The following is a 26,451-nucleotide window of genomic DNA, read 5'->3' as shown; positions in this document are numbered from 1 at the left end:
AACAACAAAAACCAGACTCAGTCGGTTGTATTTATATTATCTGTGTAGCACATACATACATGTACATATATATAACAAAAAACAAACAGGAAAGAAGCTATAAATTTAAGGGTTGAGGTGTGGGTACATGGAAAGCGTAGGAGGGACTTGGAAGAAAAGGGAAGAAATAAAGTGATGTAATTATATATCTTAATTTTTAAAAAGATTACGCTGGTTAAACCAAAAACAGAGCTTGGCACTAACCAGTGCTGAAATGTTGACAGGCAAGTAAAAACTGCAGTTTACTGTCTTACCTTCTTCCCAAACAATAAGTAGAGAGCTGTTACAATCTGATGAGAAAAATCTTAGCATCCTATTCTACTTACCATAGAAGACCAGTGTGAATACTCTCCCTCTACCCATATGACCCCCACGCCTACCCCTTTTCTCCAGAACTACCAGCAACACCTCTGTCAATACTTAGTCTTGCTGTTGGTACTACGGGCTAAAGAGGCTATTGACCTTTATTCTAACATGTCCTTTCTGGGTTAATTACTTTTGTATATTTGCTGTACCCTATGACATTTAATCACTACAGTGCTATTCAGTAAACAGAACTGAATAGAACTAACTGCAATTCAGCATTGAGCTAATTGGTGCCGTAATAGCAACATGCTGAGAATGGACTAGAAGAAAATATTTTTGTAATATGGAGACATGAAATGAATATTATTTGATCAATCACCATTTTACTAAAAAGAAAGAACACTAGTACAGGGGTACACTTTTGCTATTAAACTAAAATGGTTCAATGGACTTCACTTTGTAGTGCAAGGACAATACTGTGTTTGCTAAGCAAACGAATGAATATAAGTAATTTGCAACCCAGGTATTGCTTCTGTGCTCTACTCTTTTCATATATGCACATATGTGTATAAACATCCCATCATAAGGCAGCTCTCCATTAATAAGACAAATGGCCTTTGATCTGGCATGCGGTTTATAGTATCTTAGGAACAGTGACCTGTTTCAGAATATTCCAGTCTAGGGCTTTTAAGAATGTCTCCAAGGACAAAGGATTAAAAAAAAAGTGACACATCAGTCATTTGGGCCACTGATGAAAGTTTTCCAAAACAGATACTCACTGCCTTTTATGTAGTGATATATTATTTATTAATGCTTGACTGAGGATTCAGAAAAGCAAAGCAACCGACTCTCACCTCTAGCTCAGGCTGAAAGGGCTGATCCATGTACCAGCTCTTTACTAAGTCTCAAACTGCTGCCTCTCCTCAGCATGGCTGGACAATGAATGCCTCAACTGAGACCTTGCTTCTGTCATATATACTTCCTTAATATTAGGATTAAAGGCATGTGATCTGTTACTCTTTTAGACTGATTCAATCTCATGTATCCCTGGCTGGCCGTAAACTCAAATAGATCCATTAACCTCTAAATCCTGAGTCCTAGGGTTAAAGGTGTGTAACACCATCTCCTAGCTTTTGGCTGCTGGGAGTAAAGATATGTGCTTGGCTTCTATGGCTTGTGACAGACTTTGCTTTCTTGATCCTTAGGCAAGCTTTAATAAATCATAAACAATAGATGACCACACTTCTATCTACTGGGAAGACAGTGGGAAGGAAAGGACATTAGTTGCTAGAGCATAGGGACAAAAGGATTCAGTGTAGAACTTTAATCCTAGCTAATAATGGAAAGGATCTGATTAAAGAGGCTTGTGCTAAGATACCAGCTACACCTTGAGGTGAATGTTGGCAACATGTTAGATACTTGGGGAGTGAAGGGGAATAAGACACCAGCTTTTCATGGCATAGAATCTCTAGGAAGAAGTACATGATGCAATGTGAACTCTGGTTTCAGTTTTAGGTTTAGCATTTACCAGTATGTGATTCTGTGTCAGGCAACCCTTCTAGGTTACTTCTACTTTCAAAGCTGCCTAACAGAGATAAGAGTTTATGCCCTACAATGATTACCAGCTACAGTCTGAATGTTTATGTTCAAATATAACTCCTAAGTTGACACCTAAAGCCCAATGAGTTTGTATTTGGTGCCTCTGAAAGGGGATTAGATTATGAGTTGAAGGAGTGAGCTTATAAAACAGCTAGAGCAAGCATCTGCTCTTCCCATAAATATGAAGGACACAGTCAGGTGCTGTTTATGACTCCAGAATGGGCCATTAGTAAAGACTCTTAATGGGAGGTACCTTGAACAAGACTTCTGAGCCTTCTGAACTTCAAGAGGTATAGTTCTATTGTTTAAACTACCCAGTTTATGGACTAAATTAAGGCAGCCAATGACAATTTCTTGCAATAACTACATGAAGTGGAAGGTATTCTGTCCCCCTTCTCTGCTTACTTCTGGAACTTGCCCTAAAATGCACAGGCCAAGCCCTAGCCAAGAACGCACTCTGGGCATTTGGAAGCTGAGAGATCTACTTTGAAGTATGGAAAGAAGGTAAAGCTAACTCTTTAGTTCTCCAGATGTAAACAGCAGAAGCATGCTCTCAACTCTGCTTCTAGCTAAACACTTAGCTTGGTGCTTGGAGTTCTGCCTTCTCCCCAATCTGTAGAATTTAAGTTAAATATGCCTCTAAAACAACCCCGACTCATAGTGACAGAAACATGCACGTCCAGAAATGACTCCAACAAGAAATCAAGTACAATGGTAGGGGACAGGCAGCTGCACCACCTTGCAAAGCTTATATGTTGCTGCCAAGCCCTGCTCAATGCCACGTCCAAGACACTAAGAATACAGGAAGAACAGGCAAAGGACCTTAAATAGGGGACATAGCCTATGTTATCGATAAGATAAATTAACAATGAGTGTGAACATTCTGCTACAAAAGAGATAAATCAGAGGGTAGAACTTGAAGACATGGAGGGCAGAGTGGGGAATGCCTTAGAGGACAGTATAGAAAGTAGGGTGGTGATAAACTGTGCAGGTCCACCAGGCCACAGTAAGGTCAGCATTTTATTCTACATGCCACTGGTAGGCAGCAAAGGTACTCCAGTTTTGAAAATGAGCCCAAGAGTTTGGAAATCGTCTGAATTCTCAATCATTCCCATCTGCCCCCTTCTCAACTGAACTAGAGTAAGAATTTTGAAAGCCCCATGAACAGAAATTTTTTACACCCAGCCTTTGCAATTAAAAATAGGAACAACTATAAATATACAATATAAATTTTGTATGCATGTTAATTCATGTTAAAATAGCAACGTTCTGAATGAAATTATATAAGGTCATCTTAGTGGCTTGAAACAGGAACCAATCCACAACTGTCAGTTATCCAGCACTGCATCACAGAGCAATTGTGATGAGAAAAGGATGAATCAGAGAAGGATGTCAGAATCATAGTTAAATGGCTCCATTTAGAAGTATGCATGTGTACATAAAACTGAAATCAGTTTCTTAATTCAGAAAGGAGTCTTAGGTACCACAAGAGAATACTCCTAACCTCACAGGGCTTATAGGACCATGTAAGGCATGTGACAAACAGCATCCTTGTATTTATCAGAGAAGTACAAGAAACACACACACACACACACACACACACACACACACACACACACACACACACACACACAAAAACCAGCCAAATGGCTTACAACTACTCTCAACCACTGCTGCACATAAGGAAAGAGAAAATATAAGGAAGAGGAGGAGTGGAGGAGAGGGAGAGGGGACACCCTGTCCCTGTCCCAGAGCAATTATATTTATAAAGCTCCTGAGTGATTCCACAATTGACAACCTCTGACCTAAGGCAGAGTCAGCTAATGGCAAGCCACTACTGATTGCTATCAATTAGAATGACTAATCAACTGGAACTGCATACCCATTGGCACCAGACCTCACCTTAGGGACCTCTGCAAGAACACAATTAGCTCAAGGAGATTGTAGACTTTCTCACCCTGCAGCCAATCATTCCATAATGATCACCAGATAAGAAATCGCAAATTCCAAAATCATAGATCAGAGCTGTGAGGAATAAAAACTTCAACTGCAACCCTGTCCTGAAATAAAGTGCACTCTTAACCCACTTTTGAATGCCTGAATGTAACATTCCTGTGTGTAATTCTACAATGCTGACAAAGGGATATATTTTGAATGTGATAATTAAAAATCTCAATGAAGTGGGTATTACGAGATAATTGGCCATCCTCAGGATTTAAGCAAACTGTGGTAAAAGCCAAGGACACTTATCTTCAAGGTTAATTACAATAATTGCTTATCTGAATTACATTATTGCTATTGTAAAACCTCATGATGAAAGAAAAGGAAAGGAGGGAGGGAGGGAGGGAGGGAGGGAGGGAGGGAGGGAGGGAGGGAGGGGAGGGAGGGAAGGATATTCTGGAGTGGAATAACCTACTAGTCATTTAGGAATTCTGACAATTTTGTGGAGCCTTCACTCACAATCAGTACACATAAACATAGGATTTCTTAGCTGAAAGGTTGAAGTACAGAAAAATGAAGTGGCTCTAATGTGACCACACTGGAGAGTTCTGGAGAACAAAAGCCCACGGTGACCCAGAGATGAGCTAAGTATATCCTTGTTCTTTGAAAGGTGGTGGGACCATCAAGAGATGAGGCTTATTGCAAGGTAACAAGGGAACACAGAGGGAGTTACCTTCAAAAGGGATTATTATAGTCCCTGCAGCCCAGAATCCCTCTAGTTTCCCACAGCATCACATGTATATTCATGCCATTATCATGTCAAATGAGGCTCACACCAGAGGCCAGCAAATGGACCCACCCCAATTAGATGTTCAGTCTCTTAAAACTGTGAGCCAATAAAATCTTTTTCTTTTTAAATACACCTTATGACAACAGAAAACAAGGTAATACAACCCATTATTAAACCAGTTACATTTCTCATTAATACTCTAAAGGAGAATTTATGACTGCCTTTTGTTGAAACTGAAGATCTCAACGAGACTAGATTATAGTTTGTAGGATGTTTATTTTTGTCCTCCACATGCCACTTTAGCTTGTCTAGATTAGTATTTAGGCTCAAGTACCAAATGTCAACCAGAAAAGAATCTGGGAAAGCTTTGAAGGCCAGAGAAGGGAAACAGAATCTTCGCCCTTCCTTCAGCCAATTGAAATATGTTTGGCACTTGAAGAGTCTAAGACTTTAAAGTTGTGATTAAACATCAAGACTTTGATGTTTTATATGGCATTCTTCCCCACTAATTAACTTCATTAGTGTAGTGGTGAAGAATATCATATAAAACATCAAAGTCTTGGTGTTCACTGTTGACTTCAATGCAACTAAACAGTAATAAAGAAATAATTCTGTAAAAGGCATTACCTTAGAAGAACTAACTACTTCTGCTTACAAGCTCAAACTGTACTATAGGCATATTTTTCAAAATAATCCAAAATTATCCACACTGCAGTTTAATTATTCTGCAGCAAAGCACATCATCTAACGTACTGTAATTAAATGGCCCAAAATGTCACATGAGCAAGAGGATTGAGACATCCCACTACAGTTACATGGACAGCTATAAGTAACCACTACTATGGGCAAACAGCCACAAGGAGGATGCACTAGAAGGTAGAGTCTAATATGTATTACTGGGCTACATACAGAGTTTGCTTGGCAGGTAAGAGCACTGGCTGCTCTTCTAGAGAATCCAGGTTCAATTCCCAACACCCACATGGCAGTCTGTAACTCTAGTTCCAAGGGATCTGACACCCTCATATAGGCAGGGGAGTGACCAATGTACATAAAATAAAAATAAATCTTAAAAAAATAATTATGAGTTACTTCAAGTAGTGAGTTTAGTTCAGCCCCAAAACAAAAGATTAACACCAGAAAGAGGGTGGGGAATCAGACAAGTTATAAAACAAGAACTGCAATCAAGGTCTTCTCAAACTCCAAATTCATACTGTCCTTGACTTTTCTTTTGATATAGAGTGTAAAGAGATGGGGATACAAGAATATAAAGATAACTGCGTAGGATAGGCCTTCTCAACAGGAATAAAGCTCATAGTTCCAATGTGCTCCACTCAATAGGATAGGCTAAGTCCCACCTTTATCTGGGAAGACCTAAAGAAACCATCTAGTTTCTTATTACTCAGAGAGTATGGCTCAGGCCTATATCTCTGCCACTTGGGAGGCTGAAGCAGAAAAGATAAGGAAGACAGCAAGCTTAAGGGCAGCATGGCAACATACTGAGACACCATCACCACCACAGACACAGTAAAACCAAGGGAGAGATGCAGCTCAGTGGTGTGCACTTGCCTAGCATGTGCAAGGGAAGAGGGAGAAGAGGAGGTGGTGCTGGTATTCACTTTCAGCTTTTTCCTATCAAACTGACTAAATTGGCATCTGTGTTGTAACCAAAGTTTTGGTTATTATTAATAATAATAATAATAATTGAAAATGTGAGAAGCACTTGTGAACCTCCTCATTTTAGATAGAAGGAAACCTGAGTTCCTGAAATAATGCAAATCATATATGACCACAAATGGCTGATAACAGAAGACAATTCTTTAATTTTAAGGGTTTGGTTACATTATAAAAGTCAAAGGAAAAGATACCTAGCTTCCATGTTAGAAATTCAACAAGTACTTAGTTAGCAGCAGGGTATCAAGAAAAGAGGACAGAGATGAGATAGGGTGTGTGTTCAGCATTTATGCATTTGTACTGGCCTGCCTTTGGAGTTCTGACAGGATATGCCCTCAGCTGCTGCCACTAAGAGCACTACCTGTGCCTATTCACAATGTTCTCTCTTAACAGGGCCCTGTTCACCTCCTATTCTACCTCCATCTGTCCCCCACTCTCTCTGCCTCTCTATCTTCTCTCCTGCTGCTCCTGTCCCCTTTCCCTTTTTTACAATCATTTCCATAATAAAAACCACTCTGCTTGAACTCCCCTCAAGTGGCTTTTTTAAAAATCACAACATTGGTTCCATGTTAGAAATTCAACAAGTATTTAGCAGAAGGGTATCAAGAAAAGAGAACAAAAATAAGATAGGGTATGTGTTCTAAGGGGGTGTGCTCAGGTAGCTTGCTGACAGATCTACATTCAAATCTGATTTAAGCCAATTTTTTAAAATAAATGGTTTAATTAGCATATACTAATTACACATTTCTTAGTTTTACTGTGACATTTTCATATGTGTACACGAATATTAATCATATTCACACATCCTTTATGCCCTGCTCTGTCTCAATTTTTGCTAATCCCTTTCTTTTCCACTGTACCCGCCCCCAGCATTCATGTCCTTTTCCAGGTTCTGTTTTGTGACCCAATCACTTTCACCATTATGATTTGCAGGAGCATGGGCAAAGGTTTGTTCATAGAACTACCTTAAGTCAAGAACTTTTTCTGTTTTGTTTTGTTTTTATTTTCTGAGACACAGTTTCTTTGTGTAACCCTGGTTGTCCTGAACTCACTCTCTGGGCCAGGCTGGCCCTGAACTCAAGTAAATCCACCTGCCTCTGCCTCCCATCAGTGCTGGGACTAAAGCTCTGCACCACTACACATAGCAAATTGAAGTGATGTTAAATTGTTCACTAGATGAGTCATACCTCTCATGAAATGTGAGCTGCATGAGGGCTAATTTTACCATGTGTGTGCACATAGACCGATAGACGACACACACACACACACACACACACACACACACACACACACACACACACACACGAGATAAATACAGGGCTTGCTCCTGGCTCAGCACTAAGTGACAAAACATTAAAGGCTTTCAACGTGTATAATTTGTGATTTATTACTATAAGTTCTCATTAAGTTAGCACCACATAGCAATTACTATGTTAATAAAACAAGACTGACAGATAAAACTTCATTCTTCCAGTGTGACCTTCATGTTAACTTAATCACATCCACCAAGATCCTATCTATGTCCAAGTAAAGTAACATTCATAGACAACAGGGATCAGAATTGGATGCCATCTTTTGGATGAATGCAGTTTAACCCACAGCAGGAGCCAACATTGTATACATAATAAGATCAAAGCTTTTGGTAATTAAGCATGTATTCCTGACAACAATACAACTGGAAAAAATGTCCTCATTTATATATGTACCTCTCATAAGGGTGATATATGCCACGTTTCAGCAACTACCTTCTAGACTGTTTCCAACACACACACACACAAATGCACATACGCATGTACCAGCTTCAGTGTTATGGGAGAGGCTAGGTCAAGATTTAAGTAGAGGTCCTGTCCTTTCTTCTCTTCCTTTCTGCAATCCTGCTGCATGTCTTTCTGATTTGGAAGAACTGACAGAATTCAACATGTGTTAGTTCCTCAAAATAATAAAATTTATATTGCAAAGTTATAGGTGGTACTATCCAAAATATTCTAATTCTTGGGTAGAAAAAGACAGCAGCCAACAGGATATAACCCACCACAACAAAATTCATCAATTTAAACAAATAAACAACAAACAACCTAACAAAGGCACAGTTCCTTGAGAGACGGGCCATTAGGTTGAGGATGAAGCATGCCTATGTGAGCATTTTCTTAAAAGAAAAACAAAGTTTAAGTTGAATTAATGATATACTTAATGGTATAACTGATATTTAAATTCTTGATTACAGTGAATTTCTGAGCTCAATAAGGTCTCAATTATAAGATTACCTTTGATTGGACAGAATTTTTATATAGCAGGCAAACAAAATATTTTAAAATCAAATAAAGTAGCTAAAAACATGCTCTCTTACATTCCCCATTATTCTGGCAAGAAGTTAAATGTGATAACTGACATTCAGACATATGACCTGTTCAATTTAAATGAATTATTTTTAGATATTCTGTGATGACTATTCTTATAATTTAAGTACTGCATAACAAAATCCATTTTTCATTTTGCTTTGGTTCAGGAAAAGGCTTAAAAAATTCCCCTCCAACAGTATTCTGGCAAATACTCTTAAATTATGTAATTCACCAGGTTCAACTGTGCTGCTACAATCACCTTCAAAGAAGATAGTTATAATACATTATCATTACAGCTATACAATCCATTCTGAATGCTCCTTGGCTGAATTCCTAACATTTTAATGCTGAAATTGATCTGTTTTAAAAACATCATGTGAAGGGTTTTTAAATACCATACAAGCCCAAGCTCTTTATTTTAAATGCCTTAGAAATGAGCTTGTATAAACAGGGGGACCCCGCCCCCCCCCACAAACCCTGTTCTCTAATCTAGCATTAAGCATATTTTAAAGAACAACAGGCATGTTTCCAAACAAGCTACTCTGGTATACAAATTACTCAGCATGAACAAGCATAACAATGCTTCCCATGAGTTTAAAACCTAGACAAAGCTGACATTTCATCAAAGTTGTCTTGGAAACAATAGTCTTTGTGCTATCTCAAACACAAGAGGTGTGTATTTGTGCTCAAGCTACTTCTGTAAAGCAATCAAATGGTGGCGACATTGTTAACGTTCCAATATAAGGATGAGAAAAGGGAGTACACAGGCACTGCAATAATATTAGGCATTCACACAGATATGGGACTACCATGACTCATACATATTGTGTTCCAAGCTGGTTCCCACTCAGGCAGATATTTCTCAGCCTACAAAACCATTGTGGCACATGGGCTGCCATGGTTCCATGACTTCTGGCATTTCCCAATAGTCCATAGCTAGTAGTGCCTTGCCATACTGATGCAAGCTTTAGCCTTACTACTTGATTTGACCAATGTTCTAATAGCAAACCTGAGGCCAACAGAGGCTCTTTCAGAACACTCACAAAAGAATAAGCTTTATCTGGCTGGCTGCTAACAATGAGAAGGTAACAAATGATACCTCAGAGACACTAATCTTTGAGTTGAAGACATTCTAGACCACCCAGAGTTGACTGCAGTTATATGAGCAAATCCAACATAACTTAGCCTAACCTGAATAAAATCTCTCATTCATACTCTCAGCTAAAAGAATGGTAAGATTTTTAAAGTACTAACTTTTAGAAAGATTCATTATGCAATTCAAACTGGCATGTCCATTTAATCATGTACATGTACTATAGGAATGTATGTCCCATTCTCTTCAAACATCCAAATTAGAAACAGACGAAAACATAAAACTATCATAAATTCACCGCTATTTTGCTTACGTCCTTTCTCCATTTATCACCACACATGACATGTACAAAACTTATTTGAATGTAATTATCATTAATATTTAGTGATTAAGCAAGCAAAACAAACTAGTGACATTAAGAGGCTGGTTAATATGATAAAAGTGAATCAGGAATAAAATGAGTTTTAGAACATGGTGTTTCTAATTCTGGATCCCAAAAATGATTTTCACCAAAACCTGGACAAAAAATATGGTACCATGACAGGTATCTATAGCTTCATCCTATTCATGGACTAAAAGACAAGATATGTATGTATGTATGTATGTACGTATGTATGTCTGACAAAAGTAGAAAAAATCACCTCCTTGTCTGATTTTTAAATTATACTGGTGTTCCAAAATTATATAATATAGGCACATATCTCTATTGTAAAAATTCCCATTCCTTTAAAGCATAATGAATTGACTGATATTTTAAAAATAATTCTTGGCATTCAAAACATGTATAATGTTGTGATTTAAATGAAATCAGGAGGGAGAGGTATGAGAACAATGACAGTTGGAAGTCATCAGGTCAAACATCATCGGCAGTTCCATCATCAGCTCTCTGTATATTTCATAATAAAATAATTCAGTGTTTATGCTCAATTAATTCTGTATCTCATTTTCATTTAAGTGTCCCTTTGAGAACATCCTATATAAAGTTACCATATTATAGGGTTATCATTTCATGGAAAAAGTAGGCCCTCTAATAATGACAACCCAGTTAGAAGACTTGAAGAAAAAAAAAGAGAACAAGCATGCAAAAAGAAAGAATTAACCTTGAAGATAGGATTATGGGTGGAGATAAGTCAGTGATCTACACCACAAGCTGACACTTCTTCTGTTAAGGCCTGACAGTGTCAATTTTAAGACTTTGTAATCTATATCATGTTAGATGCATTTCCTTTCCTGTACTTGTACAATGGCTTTAGGAGTGTAACACTCTTCCTTCACAGACCTCACAAAGAGCAGAGATTTGGTCTAGAGCACTGTTTCCTTGCCCCTTGTCTACACAACTGAAAGAGAATATCATACAATTTTTATAATTTTTAAAAAATATGGAGTCAATCACCATTGAACTATCAAGTTCCCAGCACTATTCTCAGTACATACTAAACAGGCTAGACTATGACTATGGCTGGTATGGTGTCACCCAATTCTACCTTGGCATAATGAATACTTTAAGATTTAAATGCAAGAGGAAGATCATAAACTGCTGTTCAATAACCTCATTTATCTGACAACCAATTGTTCATGGCTAAATTAAAGAGAGGATGCTAGATAGGAAACTCCTGGCTAACTGGTTTGGAGCAGATGCCTGAACTTTCCTCCTTCTCCCTATTTAGTAAAAATGAAACAAGCTCTGTAGCAGATCACTGTCATGGAAATACAGGGTGTGGAAAGCTGAAATGGACAAGGTTTTTGTTTCTTTCCCTCTTCATTGGCAGAATGAGAAATAACAAATGGGCAAATCCTGACATTAGACTGACATTAGAATGCACACCAGGAAAGCCTTCAGAGTCAGATGCACTTGAAAATTAGTGTGTGGGGTACTTGAGGGGGCCAGTATAATGTATTTACTGTAGCAGCGTCAATTTGAAAGTTAATATTTTAAGTTATTTCAGGCCATGTTCAATTTGCTACCAAGCGAGATATTTTTCTTTTAATTACTGAATACCTATGTCTATATAGCTTTGAAAGTTAACGGTCACTTACAATAGCCACTTTAATGTGGATATCAGATCTCTCATCTTCAAGAGGTTAGTTTATTCCAAATATCTCAGTACATGAGTGCTATTACTCTAGGTGGAAGGCACTGTGTCTTTCGCTTCTGCTGTTGTGTGCAGAGCTCTTTGTAAAAACAGTACATTGTTCACTGACTTGACTAATGATGACTTCCTTTCACTACAGTGGATAAGTACATGGAATTATTCTAATTCCTCAGTATACAATTCCCTCCAGGTTAAATCTTCGTCTTTAGTTGTGATATACAAGCTTAGAAAACACCCGGTCTACTACTTTGGTGTTAAATACTAGATAAAAATGAGAGAAGGGTCTTATCCAAGGCCCAATAGGCAGAAAGAGGTAACGTAATGTTGTGTCTTATTCATGCCTGCAATGGAATTTTCCTGATAAGCACAGATATTTGGTGCATCTCATGGATTTCCATTGAAGCCTGTGCAATACTTTCGGTCCTAATATGCCAGGTTCCTCACAAAGTGAGAGTAAGGAGACAAATGTACCAAGAATCAAAGAGATAGTTTACATATAACTTGAAGAGGAACATCTGTGGACCTTGGTACCCCTTGGGTTTTACATATCTTTATACACATCTTTTCTGCCTTGCTTCATGACAGTTCATACACTTAATTTCTATAAGCAACACTGAGACTGTATGAAGGCAATATAAACAGTTCCCTGCATTTGCTTATCAATAACATCATTCACTGCTTGTTCCCATGGTCATGTGCTTATGTGATACTGATTTCCATACACAATCTAACATTCAAAAGAAAAAGAGAAAAAAATTGTAGAAGGGCACCTGATAAGGTGTACAAGAGTTGGATGACTGTGAAACTAACACAGATCACTTTTGATTCACAAGCAAAGCACAGCATCCATGGTTTGATGACAACTTATTATAGAGGTAATGATGGGCAAACCTACAAAGTTTTTAAGAGGATCAACTGTCAGGATGTCACATCTTCATAGTTTTACACAGTATAGTATCAAGTTCGTTTTCAGAAAAGATTATATTAAATACTAAATGTCATCTAAAAAGTTTAATGAAGGAATAATTATATAATTATTGATATAAAAATTACCAAACTGAAGACAAAGGAAAACAGGCCCTAGAATGAAACAGATACAAAGTACAAGGTCTATGGATTTACAGTCTCACTATTAATATTTCTTCCACTACTGATACATGCACAAGAGAATAGAAAGTCATGAAGATGTCATAAACTGAGTTCATGCTAAGGATTGTATCTTCAGCAGAATTAGCCAGAATACTAATTGGAATATGTGACGATATTTACTGAGAAATTACTATGATGTTGGTACTCTATAAGGCAGTTTACATAAACACTGTCTCAATTTTAACAATTTTATGATCCAAAGACATAGACATACTATTGTTATTACTATTAAATAATAGAATTAGAAGACTTTTAATAATTTGCTTTGTGCCTACTTCTAGTTTATAAATGACCGTGTATAATCCCTCTCTACGCTGTGTAGAGGGATCTGGTGTCTCTGGCCTCCACAGTCATTTGTTCTCATGTACGTGTAGATACACACATACATACACAAATATATATTATTAAGAACAACTTTAAAGGGGTTGGAAATGGCTCAGTGGTTAAGAACACTTGGGTCTTCCAAAGGACCCAAGTTCATTTCCCAGGACTTGCATGGTGGCTCATAGTCATCTGTAACTTCAGTTAAGGAAATGTGATGCCCTCCTCTGACCTCCAAAGGTACCAGGCATGCATGTGGTACTTAGACATGATTCTAGACAAAATAACCATATACAAGGTAAAATTAGACAAAAAAAAAAAGCCCTTTAAAAACTTGTTCTCATGTCCTTTTTTGTTTGAAATAAAGCTGATTAATTAAATAAAAAATAAATGAGGAACTCATACATGATAGGCAGGCATTCTACTACTGGGCTGTGGCCTCAGCAATTTTTCCTTTTTTTGAGACAGGTCTTGCTCAGGTGCTCTTGAATTCACTCTGTAATTCAGGTAGAGCTTGAACTCATAATTCTCTTTCTTTAGTCTTTTAAGTAGCTAGGATTATAGGCCAGTGTCACAAGGCCTGGACTTGGCATAAGACTTAATTTCTGTCTTCTTTGGGAATGGATGGAGAAACCTACCCAAAAATGTTTGTGTTCAGTCACAGGTCTCAATTTGGTATTTTCAAAGTGTTAACTCACCAGAACATGTAGCCTTTAACTTAATTCCTCATGGCATCCTCCAAAAAATGGTAGAGTGCTAGACCAAGCATTTCTCTGTGACTGCCACTCAACTATCCCATCTGCTCTATTATACATGTATGTATTAAGATGTCTTTTTTTTTTTTTTTGAGACAGGAGGAGGTAGCAGCAGGACAGAAAGGAAGAGCTCTAAAGGAAAACTAGCATCAGTATTTATCACAAGTCGTTGCTACTTCATCTGTGCCCTAAATCTCTGTAAGTCAGCTAGCAGGAAATGGGAACCAAAATGTTGGAAGTATAGGTATGTGCTCCAGTTAAGGAAGAGTCAAAAGGATGAACAGATTTTAAAATTATGAATTAGTATAGACACTTAGGTTATAAAGTATCACTTCTAAATTAAGCTGGTGGCTATACTTAAAACAAAACAAAATAGCCATCCTTGCTTGCCCATGAAATAAAAATGATATCAAACTATAAAACCAGAATCATGAAATTCTATTATACAAACATTGCTTTTAACCTCCAACAAACTGAGAAAGCTACAAGTTAAATGCTGTCAGCTTTTTTATCAATATGAATTTTAATTAATCAGATAACAGATTCCAAGTTGCAAGAAGATACATCTGCTGGAAATAAATATAACACAAAACACCCAAGGCTGTGTGATGACAGTCTAAAATGCTATGAGGCAAAATGGTGTTCATCAGTTTGAGAGGTTCAAACTGGGAGACACTCACAGAATAGGTTTACAGATCAGTCACATAGGAGGAACACATCACAAGAGCACAATCAAACAAAAAAGCAGCATCCATTTAGTTTGGAGCTTTGTTGATTTCACATGCAAGGGATGGAAGCAGCTCACCTAATAGTAAGCAGCTTTCTAAAAAGCAGAGGGCCTCCTAGTATCTTTAGCATACACTCAACCTAGGCTCTGTAAGTTCATCAGAGACGAGATTAACTGAGCAGCAGCAATGGGACATATCTAGGTTAAACAATCAGTGACATCCTCCTTGGCAATGATGAGTCAGTTACTTCAACTCATTGTACTCAACTCTCCTCATTTGCCATATGTGCATCATAAAAGGAAATCTCCAACATTAACTCATGCTACTTTGCCTAATGTAGTACAGTCGTACTCAATATTTTATTTTAAATGGACTAGAGGTTGAGGTCTAGAAATTACTTATAAGAATATTTTTGGCCAGGCATCGGTGGTGCATGCCTTTTATCCCAGCACTGAGGAGGCAGATGCAGGTGGATTACTAAGTTCGTGGCCAGCCCAGTCTACAGAGTGCCAACACAGGCTCCAAAGCAATACAGATAAACCCTGTCTTGAAAAACCAAAAAAGAAAAGAATGTTACAATAGTATGTTATATTTTATTTGCTTATTTCCCAAAATAAACATGACAACCATTAAAAAAAATCAAGATTTAAGGCCAAGCAACACTAGCTGTTTGAAAGTTTCATTTGTTATGGGATTAACATACCAGACAATTCTCTTTGGTATTTATCTTGACTGTTTCAGGAATATACCCTCCAGGTTCTTGAAGGCCCAAGTCTTCTATCAGCTGTGCCCTTTTCATTGGCTGCTGACATTTAAAGCATTCTTTCACACATCTTGCAATGTTCTAAGACTATCAAAATTGATTGGAATTACATTTTTGAAATATTAAAGTATTTTTATTACATTATTTTGTTTGTGGGTATGCATGCATGTGGTGGTTTGAGAGAACCTGCAGGAGTCTGTTCTTTAACTTCCATCATGTAGGTCCTGGGGATTGAACTCAGGATGTCATGTTTGGTAGCAGATGCCTTAACCCACTGAGCCAATCTGCCAGCATTTTTTAACTGGGTCCATGGGTGGAATGTTTTCTCTACCATACCTACTCTCCTTTGCATTTTGATTCTTTTTTAAAACTCTAAGGTTATATGAGGTTTCCACTTAATCCAATCCTTCCTCTTACTGTTTTCTGAACTAGCAAAGATATCTTTTTACATAAAACAAATACGAAAGAAACATAATGGATACCTACTTTTGATAACTGTAGAAACATGAATCCCTCTTAACAGAATTTCAAACCTGAGCTAAGCATGTAAACTAGCATGCCAGGTAGGTAGAGAACAGAGCAATTACCAAGCACAAAGATGTTTTTTTGGGTCTTTCGTGGATTCACTTTTCTAACTAAAAACAGGGTCTAGTGGTTGGTAAGAATGGCTAATCCAAATATGATCTGATGATTCCCAGAGTCTGTCTTACACATGTCATCTAAGAAAATGGTTTCCCGCTTCCGGAAGAGGCAATTCCCTAGAAAACAGATCTTTTGCCTGGTCCATGTGGGAAGCTAAAGCCCTCACAATTCAGAAGTCTCTGAGAGCTTGACCCAAGTGGAAAATGCAGTTATGTCACCTGCTGTCCTAGTTCTCCTGCCACAAAGGCAATCACCATCCTATACCCAACGTGCATTTGTTTTAAAGAGCTATGGCACCTTTGGCACTTTGAGAAACATGGAGTCAGCTAGACTCTGTTGGCCTGAGTAGTATGATTTACGTTCTGGTTATCCTGTATATGATAGAAGAAAGTCTCCGTCATTCTGTAGCTGTGAACAGCTATATATCACAACACTAATAACTAAAAGGAAAACATGCCAAAATGAACCAACAAGATATCAAACCCCCCTCCCAGACCCATCAACCTCCTTCTCCAAACCCACACGCTCCTTTTTTTCTCACAGATTTGCAATAGAGAAAGTGAAGCTAGTTGCTACTGAGGTTACCTGGGATAATACTCTATGAAGGCAGGATTGAGAATCCAGATAAGGATGGGGTACAGCCTTTAGTCTCCCCTACTGGACCCAGGTCTGCTGTCCCCAGCACTCTAAATGCAGCAAAAACCAAAGCTGATTTTTCATGCCTTGGGAGTTTCCTGTTAACTCAGCCCAAAGAAAAGGAGCTGCAAATCAATTGCTATTATAGTGCAGGGATGTGTATTTTTCCCCTAACAACCAACCTTGTTGACAGGGATTAGGTGTATGAGTAGTAAAATAATGAGAAGAGGCAAGAGTCTCCTCTTCTCAACAAGCTCTGCTGGGTATGCTTCCTCCCCACACAATTAGGGAAGGTGGCACTGGGAAGCTTTACAGCACTACAGGGACAACAAGTCCATTTTACAGATAATCTGACATGAAAATAAGAGGCCCTCTGCAAAACACAAGGTAAACCACAGTCCTCAGTCACTCTGCACTTGAACAAGCAGCTACTGGTTTCTTCTAGCAAAAGAAGCACACAGTGCTAGCACAAAAGGCAAAGCCCTTTAAACCAAGATTTAAAATATTTAAAGTAACAAGAAGCTACAAGGTTATCCCAGTTTTTTCTCTGATTTCATGTATTCTGAGTGGCAAGTGGTCTTGCTATAAAAGGCATCAAAATCATGATCTCACCAGAGGCTGAATGACCCTAAAATACAAAATACCCTTAGGAATTAAATATGTACTCAGATAGATACACTTAATTCTATATCATTTGCACTAACAAGGTCCATTTCATAGATTTGTTGTAGCAAAAATTTAATTCCAGAGTAATTTCCCCCACAGCCTGGCACATTTCTAGTTTGCTTCTATCTGCTGTTAGTTTGCCTGTGGAATATTAATTAATTTAAATAATTCAAAAGAATTAAGAAAACTGCTTTTTTAATTATTCATCTAATATACTGTTTTTTTTAAAGAAGTAACAATAAGCATGTGCTAAGTGCATATACTTTGCTACCTGGTTATTAAAGCAAACATCCCTACATTGCCTTCCTCACAAAGGCTGGCTACAGATCACAATGTCACAAGCACAGAAGTGGACAGAAACATGTCAGCCAGCTTCCCAACCAAGTTCAAATAACAGGCACCCCTGAGTCACCCTTTACAAGGATGTTATCTTAGTTTTAAGAGCATAGCAGTATGAAAACTTGCTTAAGTAGCATGAAAAGAGGAGGAGAACATCAGGAAGAATGGGAGGAAAATGAATGAGACTACAGAAGCTGTAAAGTCCCTGAAAATATGCTTATCCTTACAGTCCTGGTCACTGCCTTAGGGCATATTGTCCCAATCTATTTGTCTTGGCCTAAGTAAATTTCTCTTGAACTCATTCTTTCACTTATATATCTTTCATTGTGTTTTTGCTGAAGGTTCTCATAATTGTGGAGTCCAGCTGAGACAAGTATGTGATGCTTCATATCCTCCTACTGTGGCTTTTTTTTTAAAAGCTTGTTAAGGATGATAAAATGTTTTGTCTTGCTATTTTTTCTTCAAGTTTTCTTAATTTTCCCACCTCCTTCCTTCAATACTAAACTTTGGGAGGAATGTCAACTCCTTGATCTCAACAGACAGTATTCCTACTCAGTATAGAACTTTTAAGATGCAGATGCTTTTGTGTGTCATTATTGGAAGAAGTGATATATCTGTTGAGACCCAAAACCCTGGAAGCTACATTTTGGAGATTTGATCCCATGAAGTAGGTTAGACAAAGCCTCATTACAAAAGACAAAAGGAAACAAGCCGTATTTCTCTTTGCTGGTAGGGGGCTAGGAATCCAATACCCTATGTAGGAAAACAGAACAGGATAGGGTCCCAGGCTTCGCCCTGCTCTAGAACTGACTAAAGTAATATCAACAAATGGTCTGATGGGACTAGAGCATCCTGGCCCAAAACATACCAAATACAAATTATGGCCTTTTTTTTTCATTAAAATGTAATTTATTCAATCTGACAAGCATCATATCACAGAAATATATTGTTCCAAAGGGCATTTTAATTCCCTGAATGTAGCTGCCATGCTTTTGAGTTCATTAGTTATTCCAAGTGAGGTTAGAAGATTCTTTTTTTTCTTTTTTCTTTTTTGGTTTTTCAAGACAGGGTTTCTCTGTGGCTTTGGAGGCTGTCCTGGAACTAGCTCTTGTAGACCAGGCTGGTCTCAAACTCCCAAGGATCCACCTGCCTCTGCCTCCCAAGTGCTGGGAGTAAAGGCGTGCGCCACCAACGCCCGGCTTGAGGTTAGAAGACTCTATGAGTTTCCATTCACTGCACTGTGGTTAAGTTTTGCTGGCTAATGCTTTTAGACAACCTTCACAAAATCTGTGAGAGGAACATGTCAGCAGGTCCCTTCTCTGAAGATGGCCTACCTCCACTGACCATCTGTGTCCTGAAAGCAAACTCATTGGCTTGTCAGTTAATACTGGGTGTGAACTTCACTTTGAAAAATGTGTATACCTCCCTGAGCCAAAACAACTATATTTAGACTTATGACAGGGAAAAATCATATTCAAAAGAAGTTGGGGAAGATTTATTCAAAATGAAATCATAGAGCAGAAGGACGGTGGCTTCTCCAACACTCAATCATTTTCAGTTACACATGCTACCCTGTAATGTACATTGATAATTCCTCATGAATAAAATGCCAGCATTATCATCTGCAGCTATGTTGTTGACATTCTTTTGTTATTTCACTATAAATACTATTAATTCTCTGTCTTTTTAACAGCTGTGCTATTCCACATTTGAATATACAAAAGAGTATTTTGTTTCAACCAAATTAAAAGTGTTCCAGAAAATGACTTCCTTTTTTCTGCCCATAGTATTTTAGCATATATGGTTCTTCCTAATTACCCATCTTGATATCATACCTGTCATCATCCAATCAAAAATACCTTCGTTATTAAAAAAATAATAATAAGGTTTTTAATTGTTCAAGGAGTCCAGAAACGATATTTGCTGTATCATTCATTCCTGGTCAGCATCACACCTGATAGGCCTGGTGAAATACGATGTGACTTTTTTTTTTAAGGGCTATGGTATTACTGTTGGTCTCTTTGGTTCTTTGGCCTTTTAAAAAGAGCTGATGTGTGTGCCGGCATGCGCACACATGCACACACACACACCCTTCCGTCTGTTTCCATTCTAGATAGGTTCTACCATCCAGAGCTGATCTCACACACACACACACACACACACACACACACACACACACACACACACACACACACACACACACACACAACCTTCCTTCTGTTTCCCTTCTAGATAGGCTCTACCATGCTTACTTAAGTCAGGATGAAAACCATAGCTCCCGCCAAGCCCAACTGGTATCTCACCACTTTATTTGTTCCCATTTGTATCTAATGCTTTTGTCAACAGTTCAACAAAAGTCAAAGCAAACAACCCACTGCAAACACTAGGGTAACAGCAACAAGCAAGAATCCTTCACAATTATCCAGCCCAGCTGCTCAGAGATCAACAGGGGCTGCTTTCATTTACAACAATGTCAACAAAAGGCTGAAACCCAATAACTAGATGGGTCAATACCGCCACTGTATACCCTCTGGATGAGGAAATGCTGTTCACCTTCTTTGCTGCTTCAGCAAACATGGAGAATAATTCAGTCAGATGGACAAGTGCTTGTCTAATCATTTGCTATGTGAATAATTCAACAACTTCCCACGTAAACTACTAGACAAGACTCTTCAAATATTCCTGTGGCACTTCTAGCTAGCCAACCAAAGCAGAGCACAAAGGAAGGAAAGGCAGGTGAAACAAAAATCATGACCCCAGTTCTGAGTGATAATCTCTGTTCTAAGAAGCTCTAGGCTTCATGCCTGAGTCTTCTATTGTGTTTGAAAATAGCTTTAAAGTATAGTTACTCTGTAAATAAGCTATAAATGTAATTTAAAAGTACTGGATTCTAAATGTATCTTAAAATTCCCTGGACTAGTTTGTTTACTCAGCAAAACAATATTTTAAAACGAAAATTCTTAGTTCTCCCTCTTTTTTATCCCCCTGAAGGATATGGTTTGTGAAATATAACAGAAACCAAATATCCTGGCAAAGAGGCTTCTGACTTGAGTTAGGGCCCTCTTCCAACTAAACACCATTTGCTAGAACCAAGAAAATATCCCCCACCCTGCCGCCCCAACCTTTGTACACAAAGACTATGCCCTGTACACTATGAACCTGGGTATCATTTTCAGGATTGACCCAGTCCACTTCTTGAGGTCTCCAAAACAGATGGTTTGAGAGCACCTAGATCTAAAGGCAGTATCTAAGGTATAACAAAGCTGTGAAGAACTCAGGTTTCTCTAAGAAACTACAGGAGAGCCCATCAGGTTCCAATTCCAAAGGTTTGATAACATCTTGTGATCTACATCACTACAACAGTATCCTTGATAATGAGATATATAATTTTAAAATAATTAGAAATGTTACATTAGATTTCTATTGAGATTTTTACCCTGACCCACAAAAGTGAGAAGACTCAGCATGCTAATACTGGGAGTTATTAGAAGCCCCATCTTAAAACACTAAACTTTGCACCCACTGCTATACTATATATACCTTAATGATAGAGCACTTTCCTAACATATGCATGGTCCTGCATTCAATGCCCAGAATTGGAATATCAATCAATCAGTTAAAAATAGAGATCAAGAAATAATGTTGTTTGTTGAGTTAGGACAAACAATAGAAATGGAATGTTTGAATGCTAACCAATTCTCTTCTACAGCGGTATTCTTTTCCCAGTCCTTACACCTACAGTGCACTTTAGACTTTAAGATACTTTGTCAAAACTAAATGAAGAAAGTGGTGGAGATTAATTTCCTGTTGTCACTATATGATAGCTTGTTGACAACTGACAGGCTCCAGGTTCACTAAATACTGTATGATTTACTACTTACCACAAGGGACTACAAATCTAGAGTTGTTGACATAAACAACAGTCCAGGATACAAAAGCCAAAAATTTGAGATTTCTACTTCCTTCTAATGGTACCTCATGGTTCCTGTATGTAACTCTTCCACTTTTCAGGCTGGTTTCAAGTTATTAACTAAAGCTGCTCACTATAGAGAATAAGAAAAGATGCTATCTGAATGGTAGATGAAGTAGAAGGAGCTACAATTATTAGAGAAATCACCTTCTGAAAGTAAGCATGAACAAATATTGGTAAACAGTCTCTATATTCCTTTGTTTTGCCAATTTCTACAAAGAGCTTTCAGAATTTGAATGGAAAGCACACATCAAGTCAGGGCCATTTGCTTCACTGTCAGCCTTTGCACATGGTGCTAGTGGATTCTTGCCTTCAGACCCACTTCACCCAACATCAGGAACTAGTATTATATGCCCACATTTTAAAGTTTATCTATGAATAGCAACAGGTTTTAAAAGTCAGGCATTGGTAAAACAACTTTTGGTCAGTTCTCTACCAAAAATAAAGAACCTATAAAGGAAAATTTTGAATTGAGAGGATTAAGTAATTCTCTCTCTACTGAAATGCCCTTCAAAATAAAATGCTAAGCAAATCAAATGGACTGTGAAGATTCTTGTCTTCATGCATTTACTAAATGGTATACTTTCAAAAAAAAAAAGACTACCTCCACCATGATAGTATTTCCTGCCATAGTATTCTGTCATTTCTCCCCAGAAAGACACCCATAGGGAAGGCTGTAGGGAGAAAGAAAAAGGGCAGAGGTAGCAAAGAAAGAAGAGTGAAAGGGACTGACAGTGACAAGAATAATTTACAAGTGAATGTCTGGGCTAGGCCAATGTCAGCGAGGTGGGTGGCAGTTTGTAAAGGAGAGAGATTGAAGAAGTCATTACTGATAGTTGATAGAGAATCTAAACAAAAGCACTGCTTCTCTTGCTTATATATGTAGTCATAGTTTGCTCACCCAAGAGCAAAAATGCCACTAGCCTATTTTGAAATTCTTGATAAGGTCATACTAGGTAACTACCAAAGTTTATTATCAAATCAAAGTTGAGCCTACCCATCCAATTCAGAAGGCTCATTCAGATCACTGACAGTCCAATATCAGTCCAATATGGCGCAAGGGCTAAGTAGAGGACATGCATACCTCAGACTTGTAAGTCACGGTAACTAACACAAGTGATTATTTCAATTTTGTCTGCAGATTATTTTTTCAGAGCAGCCCAATAAACTCAATGATGTCCAGAATTACTAGAAAAAAGTTATTCATTTCCCCATGCTACAAGAAAGTAAGCTAATAACATCCTACTGAGAGTGCTGTCAGACTAAGTCCCTCTACTCCTGCATGAACTAATGGGATAAATCTCCCTTCACTTTTCATTCCACCACCCACTCAGGGCAAGGCCCTGGGGACAGCTCCAGATTACCCTTCACACTCAGTGTCACAGGCCCAAGCCCAAGTGGCCCAATCAGTGCCAAGAAAAGAACAAACCAAGAAAGATTAATTCACAGATGTTCATGCATTTCACATACACTGTGCCCCATGGTCCGTTGCTAAGGCAACAAGAGACCACCAGTGCGAGCTTTATTGGCTTTATGAAGAGCATGTCTGGGACTGTAGTCCAAGAAATGCTGCATAATAATAGTGTGGCTTCTCTGAAGCCTTGTTTTGTGTTTATCCATGGTTAACCTTACAAGTATTACAAAGAATACCCTTCCCTACAACTTCCAACACTGGCCCTCCCACCACCAAAATTTTTTACACAGAAACATTAAAATGCATCTTCAACAGATCCATTTTGGGATGACCCCCTTCAAACTGGTCATCAGATCTCATGACCAAAAAATAAATGAATAAAGTCCTATACCAATTTGGAGATCACTATATTTAGTGCAGCATACCACACCAACACTGACCACCAAAGCCAACACAGACATACCCTTTGCCCATCTTCTTCTGGTCTACCTTTTCACCTATCTGCCTACCTGGCTTCCCACCTCCCCATCTCTCCTTTCCCCTAAGGCCACAAGCCTACTAGGCAAGTATTCTCCACCACTAAGCTCCAGCTCCAGCTTCAGCCTAGCCCTCCTTTTACCTTTATTTTGAGATAGTCTCACTAAGTTACTCAGGTTACACTTAAATGGGTGAACCTCCAAAGTTTCCTCAGTAAAGAGAAGTATTAGTAACTACCAGGCCCAACATGGCCCTTGTTTTCTACACATCCAGAGAGACCTTGCCTTTAAATATCAGCAATCCACCTCAGTCAGATGAAACAGAAGAAGCAATAACCCTACTCAGGGTAGGCTCTTCACTGTCATCTAGGGGGCTTCCTGCAATGATTCATACTCTGTGTCTCCTTGTTATGGCCACTGGGCACTTCAGATGTGACTAGTGCAACTAAGAAACTGGGTTATATATTTTATTTCATTTTAACCTATTTAAGTTAAAGAAGCTTTGTGTGACTAGAATATTAGGCAAAGTAGCTTCAGAGGCTTAACTAAAACCTCTCTATTCATAATTAAAATTTCTCCTTAATTTATGAAAATACAACTTCAAATATATGCACATAAAGACACTCTTTATGCTCACAGTGCTGGTTCTAAACAACCCCAAGTGCTGAGTCCATCCAATTAACCTGGCTCTTTCTTTTACAAACAGTCCCAGAGAGCAAGCTCTATTTCCTTAAGGTCTCCACTCTTGCACCCAGATTAGGAGGTTAAAATTACAATGTCACAACTCTCAGGGCAGCAACACAGATCAAGTGTTTAAGGGAAGTGGTAGGTGAAGGGGAGAATATGGGCTGGCAGGGCCAGGGAAGATCTGTAATGAAGAGGAGAAAAATAAAGCCAGTGAATAGATCAATAGAAGCAACAGCTTACATTTAGATTCACAGGAGAAAAAACACAAGGAGACAATCATTTCCTGGGAAAAGCTCAAGCCTAATGAGAATTTACTCTGCTCCTTTATGTGACAACCAGCCCTTTTGTGGCACAGGATTCCTGACTGACAGGAACCCAGGGCCCCTTAATAGGATTTCCATATTATTTCCAACACCTGCCCAGAAGTTATTTGTTTACATTGAAGGAGGCAAGATTCTCAAATCAGACATCTGCTTCTAGTTCAGGCATATCTTAGGAAACCATCTAGAAAGCAGCTTTGTTACCATGGTGACATTTTTATTTTCCTTCTTTAGTTGGCTCAAAACATTAGCATTTCCAATTTTATTTTGTTTTCAAAGGGCCAAATGTCACTCAAGAAAAAAGTTTTCTTTTTTTAAAGCTAAACAGAATTTTCATAAATTTCCAGAATAATTAAAATTACCCTAAGGAGGACTAAATACAAAGTGAGGTGTTATTAAATTGCAAATGGTACTTTTCTAAGGGTGACATCACTAACTTGTTTACTCCTCCCCCAACCAGCTCTTCTTCCCCTCAAGTCTGGACTATCAGAAGCTCAAAAAGCTACCAATTTAAAGAAGAAAATTCAAGAATTCTCCCGGAAGTGATGCAATTATACAATGAGTCTACTTCCAGGTGAAAGAATTCTATCCGCATACTCAAAGTCTCACTGACAAGAATACTTATGAATTTCTAGTGTGTCCACCTCACTGCCTGCAGTTCAGTAAACAGAGAGGTAAGGAGCATGTAAGTTTTTCAGGAGCATTTATTGGCTGCACAGGGGGTGTAATAGTAAGCAGTGTGAGGAAGGAAAGGAGGGGGAAACGTTGCTCTGGTCTCTAGTAACATAAACCTAGGCACACCCCCAACCTCAGAGTGATAGTGACCACTAATGAAAACTAACATTCAAACAAACATTGCTTAAGTCAAAAGCACTGGTGACTAAGTGGATTTTTAGGTACTTTACCTTATTAAATTCGGAAGTAGGAAACACATGAGTTAATTCTGATTCATGAATCACCTGACAAACTTAAATTAATGTGAAGATGCTCTTTAATATTTGGAATATTAAATACTTGTAAAGCTTAGTTTGACTTCCAGTATCTGACTAAGCAATATAAATCCTGAGATGATTTCTATGAACAGCAAGCTTATTTAAAGGAACCAAAAACTTGTTGACAAGTACCACTTGGCCCTCAACAATCTTCTGATCACTTCTTCATGAGGCTACTAATTCTCTTCTGCTTTATCCCAGGCCATTGCATGAGTATCATCAGCTATGAGTGACTCTTCATGTTCAAAGTTATGAATGCTTATGCTTGTTAGTGGTGGCTCCATATGTAGAAAATTCTCTAAGCCAGAAGATAGCTGAATTATTTCACACCACACCACAGACCAAAATATGCAAGATTATGCAGAGGTAAATACTGCAGAAGTTCAATAGAGAGGCAAGCACTAAGTTTCCTTCTGCATGATTTTTTTTTGTTCCCTCCATCCCAAAATGGATAAGTATTTTAAAAACACACACAAAAAAAGTGGTGAACAATCCCTAGGAATATTTTTTTTGGAAAAAATTATGTATACTTTGAGAAACAGAAAAATTATGTATGCTTCTGAAATTCAAGTGCCAACTGTAACACTTCAATCTTGGGCTCCTCTGAAATATTTTTAAATGTTAAATATAAATTTACTGTATAATATTTTTCCAAGAGATGAAATGCATTCTAATTAAGAAAATTAGAGATAATAAGCATCAAGATGAAAATGTCTAGTAAC

At 38.1% G+C, this 26,451-nt stretch overlaps 1 protein-coding gene across 7 annotated transcripts in view; it reads right to left on the bottom strand.

The window, feature by feature from the left end:
• Window positions 1–26,451, bottom strand: part of Tle4 (TLE family member 4, transcriptional corepressor) — a 133,633-nt gene that overhangs the window by 30,370 nt on the left and 76,812 nt on the right. The gene's annotated exons all lie outside the window — the stretch shown is intronic.

The sequence above is a fragment of the Mesocricetus auratus genome, unplaced genomic scaffold (genome assembly GCF_017639785.1).
Source record: "Mesocricetus auratus isolate SY011 unplaced genomic scaffold, BCM_Maur_2.0 Super-Scaffold_4256, whole genome shotgun sequence".
NCBI classification, from domain to species: Eukaryota; Metazoa; Chordata; class Mammalia; order Rodentia; family Cricetidae; genus Mesocricetus; species Mesocricetus auratus.
This window is presented reverse-complemented; position numbering and strand designations above follow the sequence as displayed.